The sequence below is a fragment of the Piliocolobus tephrosceles genome, chromosome 1 (genome assembly GCF_002776525.5).
Source record: "Piliocolobus tephrosceles isolate RC106 chromosome 1, ASM277652v3, whole genome shotgun sequence".
NCBI lineage: Eukaryota > Metazoa > Chordata > Mammalia > Primates > Cercopithecidae > Piliocolobus > Piliocolobus tephrosceles.
Genome location: NC_045434.1, coordinates 553,905 through 561,667, shown reverse-complemented (window position 1 = coordinate 561,667; position 7,763 = coordinate 553,905).

Here is a 7,763-nt window from a genome sequence, read left to right as displayed (position 1 = left end):
AGCTTAACTCTCTTCATTTTTGTTCTTGTTCTGTAAATGACTAGGAGACCAGAAACCAGACCTTCACCCCTCCTTCCAATCACTGATGTTTAGATTAACTGCCTCCTTTATTGTCCTGTACCTAACTCAGACCAGATGACACCCAAGTCCCTCTATGACCATTACATCTTCAGTGTAGAATGCTAAATATGCCTTTCCAAGAAAGAAAGTAAAAGGAAGAAAGGAAAGAAGGAAGGATGGAAGGGAAGGGAAGGGAAGGGAAGGGAAGGGAAGGGAAGGGAAGGGAAGGGAAGGGAAGGGGGAGGGAAGGGGAAGGGAGGGAGGGAGGAAGGAAGGAAGGAAGGAAGGAAGGAAGGAACAAGTTTACCTTGACCTACTCAGATTGTCATAACTATGCATTAACCCTTATATAGAAAGATGTTGAAAGTCTGTTACACTTCCGCACGCTTTGTCTATACAAGCAATCTCAAATTCTACACTTTGGAGCAGTGACTTCCATTCTTTGGAATCTGTGCTTCCCAGGCAGGCCTATCCTCAACTTTGTGCTTGAATAAACTCTCTTTAAACTAAATTCTGATCCTTTTGGTTATTTGGGGTTGACACAAGCAAGGCCTTTTTTTCTGCTGAATCAACCCTTTACTGCAAAGACCTCATAAAGAGCTTAGTTTTCATTGTGTTAGTCATTACCTAGAAAGTATAAATTAGCTATAAAGACTTTATTTACAGGAGATTGGACTTTTCTTCAAAAACACTTTTTTTTTCTTTTTTAAAAAGACAGGGTCTCATTCTGTTGCCCAGGCTGGAATACAGTGGCTCAATCTTGGCTCACTGCAGCCTCGACCTCCAGGGCTCAAGCCATCTTCCTGCTTCAGCCTCCCTAGTAGCTAGAAATACAGGGCATCTGTGCCTGGCTGATTTTTAAATTTTTAGTAGAGATGAGCTCTTGCCAGGTTGCCCAGGCTGGTCTTGAACTCCTGGGCTCATGCAATTCGCCTGCCTCGGCTTCCCAAAGGGCTGTGATTACAGGTGTGCACCACTGTGCCCGGCCCAAAAATATTTCTTTTTTTTTTTTTTTTTTTTTGAGACGGAGTCTTGCTCTGTCGCCCAGGCTGGAGTGCAGTGGCCGGATCTCAGCTCACTGCAAGCTCCGCCTCCCGGGTTTTAGGCCATTCTCCTGCCTCAGCCTCCGGAGTAGCTGGGACTACAGGCGCCCGCCACCTCGCCCGGCTAGTTTTTTGTACTTTTTAGTAGAGACGGGGTTTCACCGTGTTAGCCAGGATGGTCTCGATCTCCTGACCTCGTGATCCACCTGTCTCGGCCTCCCAAAGTGCTGGGATTACAGGCTTGAGCCACCGCGCCCGGCCCAAAAATATTTCTTAAAAGTATTTTAGACATTCTCTTGTGGCTCTTCATCAAAGTATATATCTCATTAAGCAAAAGAGATGACAAATCATTGAATCAAGCATTCTCAAAATTTATATCATGAAACCCAAAAAGTATAACCCACATACCCCACTCACAATCACAAATTTTCTCAAAAATGTCTACAGCACAGCAAGTCTACACTGTCCTCACCCACCCAGGTCCCTCTGTTGTCTGGCCTCAAATCGGATACATAGAGAAGAGGCTAATATTGTTATCTCAGTCTAGTTGGCTACAGGTAGGGTTGCCCCACCTTGAGAGAACCATTAATGTAGTGGGCAGTGTGCAGCATTCTAAAAAATAAAATGAAAGACAAAACAAAATCTTGGAGCATCACTTCTGACAGAGACAAATTTTGTTTGCATAACTTTTCTTCAGAGTATGTCTATGTTACTGTGCATGCATCCGTGTGTGAGTGTGATTTGTGAGTGGTATGTGCATGACTGCATGTGTGCTGTGGGTGCGTGGTGGGTGGTGAATGTGTGTATCTGTGATGTGTGATGTCTGTGGTGTATAGAGAGGTGTTGGTGTGTAGGGTGTGGGAGTTGTACTGTTCGTGAGGTGTGTGTGGGGTGTGGGAAGGTGTGGTGTGTGGTGCATCTGTGTATCTGGGATGCATAGCACCTGCAGTGTGATGGGGGGCTGTGGATGTGTGGGGAGGTGTGTGGTGTGTGTGGTGTATGTTGTGGTGTGTGTGGTGTGTGGTGCATGTGTGTATCTGTGATGTGTGGTGTGGGAGTGTGTGTAGTGTATGATGTGTAGTGTATGATGTGTAGTGTGTGTGGTCTGTAGTGTAGCTGGGTGTGGGTGTGTGTGGGGGTGAGTGGTGTGTGTGGTGCATGTGTGTATCTGTGATGTGTGGTATGTGTGGTATGTGTATAATGTGTATGCATGTGGTATGTGTGTGGTGCATGTAGTGTGTGGGGTGAGTGAGTGTAGGTGGGCTGGATCCTTTCATGACATGGATTACTTCTGTAGCCCTTGGGCTGTTAAGAGGTCACATGATTTGTGTGGAAGAGTCAGGAGCCAGGCAGCCTAAACTTGCATCTTGACACTGGCTCATAGGAACTTTGTGACCTTGGGCAAGATTCCGAATCCCATTGCATCTGTTTCTTCGCATAAAAACTGTGAACACAATAATAGTACCTGTAAGAATTAAAGAAAGAGGAGAGAAAGACGAAGGGTGGCTCGACAGTAGACAGGTTTACTTCAGAAAACAAACCCATGAAGGACTTCTGACCTAGTTAGGTCAGAAGCTGCACTCTCTTACAGAGTAAGAGTTTTTAAGGATTCAGGCCTGGCACAGGGCTCACGCCTGTAATCCCAGCACTTTGGGAGACCGAGCCAGGTGGATCACTTGAGGTCGGGAGTTCAAGACCAGCCTGACCAACATGGAGAAACCCATCTCTACTAAAAATACAAAGTTAGCTGGTCATGGTGGCACATGCCTGTAATCCCAGCTACTCGGGAGGCTGAGGCAGGAGAATCACTTGAACCCGGGAGGTGGAGGTTGTGGTGAGCTGAGATCACACCATTGCACTCCAACCTGGGCAACAAGAGCAAAACTCGTCTCAAAAAAAAAAAAAAAGAAAAAAGAAATAAAAGGATTCAGGGTGGGAGAGTTTATCAGAGGCTTGGATTGCTTCTGTGACTCTTTGTTTTGCTTATCTGGGAGGGAGAGTTGGGTGTCTGTTCCCATACATTTTTCTGCAGCTGCAGGCATATCCCCGAGTCTGCCTTTAGCTTCCCTATCTTAGAGCACCTGAAGGGAAAGGAATGTGCTTATTAAGGCCCGCTGTTTTACTGGGGCTCCAGTGTATGAGGGTGAAGTTTGGCAGTTACCTAAGAGACTTCCTCCCTGCCTTTCTCTGTCCCTGAGCTGTCTTATCTGTGTGTTACTGTCTGCTCTTTTCTGGTTGCTTGTAGTTAGAAGTGATTTCCTTGAAATGCATGAAGCTAGAAAGGGAGCTGGAACTTAAAGTGGCAGTGTTTGTTTGAGATGACAATGCTCCTGCTCTCTCAGTACCTATCTCATAATTTGTTGTAAGAATTAAATGAAAACAATATTAAATGGAAAACATTTAGTACAGTGTCCGGCTCAGTAAGTGTTATTTATTTATTTTCTTTTTGAGATGGAGAAGTCTTGCTCCGTCACCCAGGCTGGAGTGCAGTGGCATGATCTTGGCTCACTGCAACCTCTGCCTCCCAGGTTCAAGCGACTCTCCTGCCTCAGCCTCCTGAGTAGCTAGGATTACAGGTGCGCACCACCACACCCAGCTAATTTTTGTATTTTTGGTAGAGACGGGTTTCACCATGTTGGCCAGGCTGGTCTTGAACTCCTGACCTCATGATCTGCCCACCTTGGCCTCCCAAAGTGCTGCAATTACAGGCGTGAGCCATCATTCCCAGCCCATGTCTTTTATTTTTTATTTTTATCATTCTTGCTATTGTTGTTATTATCGGTCATGGTCAAAAGTAAGAAACACTTAGAATGCATCCAAGCCAGTGCTTATGGGAAAAGGACTGCCTTTTCAATAAATGGTGCTGGGAAAACTGGCTAACCATATGCAGAAGAATGAAATTAGACTCCTACTTCTCACCATATACAAAAAATAAGATGAATTAAAGATTTAAATGTAAGACCTCAAACTATAAAAAATCCTAGAAGAAAACCTAGGAAATACACTTCTGGACATATGCCTTGGCAAATAATTTATGACTAGGTGCTCAAAAGCAATGGCAACAAAAACAAAAATTGACAAGTGGGGCCTAATCAAACTAAAGAGCTTCTGCACAGCAAAAGAAACTATCAACAGAATAAACAGACAACCTACAGAATGGAAGAAAATATTCACAAACTATACATCTGACAAAGGTCTAATATCCAGAATCTGTAAGGAGCTGAAATAAATCAACAAGCAAAAAAACAAATAACTCCATTAAAAAATGGGCAAAGGACATGAATAGACAATGTTCAAAAGAAGACATAAACACAGCCAACAAATACGTAAAAAAGCGTTCAACATCACTATCAGAGAAACACAAATCAAAACCACAATGAGATATCATCTCACACCAGTCAGAATGAGTATCACTAAAAAGTAACAATATAACAGATGCTGGCAAGAAAATATAACAGATTTTCAATATAATTGTTCTTGCTGTAACAGGAACAATATAACAGATGCTGTGGAGAAAAGGGAATGCTTATGTGGGAATGTAAATTAGTTCAGCCCCTGTGGAAAGCAGTTAGGAGATTTCTCAAGGAACCCAGAACTACCATTCAACCCATGAATCCCATTACTGGTACATATTCAAGGGTAAATATATTGTTCTATCAAAAAGACACCTGAGCTCATAGGTTTATTGCAGCACTATTCACAATAGCATGGACATAGAATCAACTAGATGACTACCAACAATGGATTGCATTAAGAACATGTGGTACATATATATCATGGAGTACTATTCTGCCATAAAAAAGAATAGAATTATGTCCTTTGCAGCAACACGTATGCAGCTGGAGGTCATTATCCTAAGTGAATTAACACAGAAACAGAAAAGCAAATATCATGTGTTGTCACTTATTAGTGGGGGCTAAACTCTGGGTACACATGGACATAAAGTTAGAACAACAGACACTGGAGACTCCAAAAGGAGGGAGGGAGGGAGAGGAGCAAGGGCTGAAAACCTTCCTATTGAGTACTGTGTTCACTCTTTGGGTAATGGGATCATCAGAAGCCCAAACCTCAGCATCACACAGTCTGCCCCTGTATCAGGTTAGTGCAAAAGTGTTTGTGGGTTTTGCCATCGAACGTAATGGCAAAAATCGCAATCACTTTTACACCAACCTAATAATAAACCTGCACAAGTACCCCCCATGAATTTGAAATTAAAATTTAATTTTTTACAAAGTTATTGGCTTCCATCAAGCCAGTTTCTTGTCCAGGCTGGAGCATTCTACCAGTTTGGTGTGTTTCGACCCCATCATCTCCTAACTGAAAACTCAGTTTTGCTAATTAAGATTAACATCATTACTAACAAGATGGATTGGTATTATATGCCTCCTGATATAATGCTCTAGGAAGCATAAAATATAACTTCTGTGGCACTTTTGCCAAATGCATGTCCTCTATTTAATAATGAACAAACAGCCAACAAACTCAAACGCAGGGCCATTCAACAAGACAACTGAGTAGAACTCCTAACAAGTGTCAAGGTCTAAAAAGACAAGGAAAGACTGAGGAACCATCAGAGATGGAAAGAGATTAAGAAGCTGTGGCAATCAAATGCAATGTGGGATCCTGGATTAGACATGAGTGAGAAAGCTGGGGAAATTTGAGTAAGGCCTGTATTTTAGTCAATTGCATTGTACCAATGATAACTTTCTGGTTTTGGAAACAATACTATGATCAGGTAAAATGTTAGCCTTAGGATAAGCTGAGTGAAGCCTATTTTTAAATAATTTTTGTAACTTTTCTATAAGTCTAAAATATTTTCAAAATAAATAGTAAGCTTATGTGTGTATAACATAGGCACATATACATATGGATGCATAAAAACATATATAAATATTATATATCCTGTAATCCTGAGTACAATATATATCATAATTGGCAACCAAGTCACCGGCATGCTGCAGAGTTTTACCCCCTTGAGATTTTCTAATTAGCTTGCTCTCTGGAAACCTGTGATCCTTTCACTACAGGTTTGCTGTTGACTGCTTTATCAGAGGAAGTAAATGTTTTTAAAGTTTCCTAACTAGCCCGGCGAGGTGGCGGCGCCTGTAGTCCCAGCTACTCGGGAGGCTGAGGCAGGAGAATGGCGGGAACCCGGGAGGCGGAGCTTGCAGTGAGCTGAGATCCGGCCACTGCACTCCAGCCTGGGCGACAGAGCGAGACTCCGCCTCAAAAATAAAAATAAAAAATAAAAAATAAATAAATAAATAAAAAATAAAGTTTCCTTTTGAACCCCCCAAGGAGAATCCCAAGAGACATCAGTTAATAGGAGCTTATTATGGTGATTCCTCACCTCCTGCCAACACTCCTCATTCCCAGAAGACCAGGCTGGGGCCACACAGCTGGAGCATGCATTCACAAAATACTGTCTCCCCAGGCAGAGGAAGCAAATGGCAAGAGTCCAGGATGAGTCTGACGGGAGCTGGGCAGTTTAAACTCCATAAATGCAATTCTCCAACATGAAAATCAGATTCCCCAACCCCCACCTTTTATCCCACTGCCTAGGAAGATATTTTTCTTTTCTTCAGCTGCTTTTTGTTCAATATCTGAGTGGTATAATTTGAATTCAAACAGATCAATCTTTCAGATGGAGTAGAAATGATCTCTGAAGGAGCACTGAAAGTAGTTAATCTCTTGGTACTAAATTAACAGTCATCCACACTTCTCAGCACAAGAAAGCAATTAGTCTCAGAGGTGAGAACTCATTTAGGTGATCACATTAAGATTGATTTAGATAATGATATTTCACTCAAGTATCAGACTGGTGATATTGATAATAATAACTCATACATGCCTGCTTTTATTTTCTGTCTTTATGGTAACAAAATGTAAATCTTCCTGAAAAAACCTAGCATGTAGCAGCCACTGAGAGATCTGTCTTCGTCACTTTCCTAGTTTGGACATGGGGCAAGTTGGTGCAAACTGAAGTTAATATCAGCGAGGCTTTTCTTTGGCAACCATTATTTGCACAAAATATCATAAGACAAGTTTTTTTTTTTTTTTTCATTCATGATTTGTATCCTTGTCACAACTTAAGACAAATTATTGAGAAGTAAACTGACAGGGTAGGAAAGTTTGCTTTGTAGAAGGAAGACATTGTTCTTTTTTTTTTTTTTTTTTTTTTTGAGACGGAGTCTGGCTCTGTCGCCCAGGCTGGAGTGCTGTGGCCGGATCTCAGCTCACTGCAAGCTCCGCCTCCGGGGTTTACGCCATTCTCCTGCCTCCGCCTCCCAAGTAGCTGGGACTACAGGCGCCCGCCTCGTCGCCCGGCTAGTTTTTTGTATTCTTTAGTAGAGACGGGGTTTCACCGTATTAGCCAGGGTGGTCTCGATCTCCTGACCTTGTGATCCGCCCCTCTCGGCCTCCCAAAGTGCTGGGATTACAAGCTTGAGCCACCGCGCCCGGCCGACATTATGTTTTTTTTTTTTTTTTTTTCTTTTTTATTATAATTTAAGTTCTAGGGTACATGTGCATAACGTGCAGGTTACATATGTATACATGTGCCATGTTGGTGTGCTGCACCCATCAACTCGTCAGCACCCATCAATTCATCATTTATATCAGGTATAACTCCCCAATGTAATCCCTCCCCCCTCCCCCCTC